General features: G+C 44.7%; 1 protein-coding gene across 1 annotated transcript in view; it reads left to right on the top strand.

The window, feature by feature from the left end:
• St8sia1 (ST8 alpha-N-acetyl-neuraminide alpha-2,8-sialyltransferase 1) overlaps nt 1-526 on the top strand; it is a 134,739-nt gene that overhangs the window by 45,047 nt on the left and 89,166 nt on the right. The gene's annotated exons all lie outside the window — the stretch shown is intronic.

The raw sequence follows: 526 nt of genomic DNA, 5'->3' as shown, positions 1-526 counted from the left end.
GAAATCCGCCTGCCTCTGCCTCCCAAGTGCTGGGATTAAAGGCGTGTGCCACCACTGCCCGGCTTGTACTGTTTTTTCAATCTAACAAAAAACTTAAACTAAAAATAGATCTATCATAACTTGGCTTCAGTCAGAGACGCTCAAGTCAGCCCATCGCTGGGATATTCCATGGGAGTGTTTCCTGCAACACCATCCTTAGTAGGTGAATCAGAGAAACAACCTAGGTACCTGGGTCAGGGGAGCAGATTAGACACACAATGGGATTGTGTGTGTGTGTGTGTGTGTGTGTGTGTGTGTGTGTGTGTGTGTATGTGTGTGTGTGGACGATGAGAACTGCAACATTGATTGTGAAATAGATACAACTGGAGATAGTCATAGCACACAGATTAAGCCAGCTTTGGAAAGACAAATATCGTAAGTTTTCACAGGTTTTATATAAATACATTAGATCGTGTATGCAATGAAAGCAAGAGTGGAACAGTCTAGGAGTTGGAGGAAGGGTAGGTGATACTGGGGGGTGTGGCTG

The sequence above is a fragment of the Mastomys coucha genome, unplaced genomic scaffold (genome assembly GCF_008632895.1).
Source record: "Mastomys coucha isolate ucsf_1 unplaced genomic scaffold, UCSF_Mcou_1 pScaffold20, whole genome shotgun sequence".
Classification (NCBI taxonomy): domain Eukaryota; kingdom Metazoa; phylum Chordata; class Mammalia; order Rodentia; family Muridae; genus Mastomys; species Mastomys coucha.
Note: the sequence above shows the minus strand (reverse complement) of the source record. Positions and strands in the feature narration are given on the sequence as shown.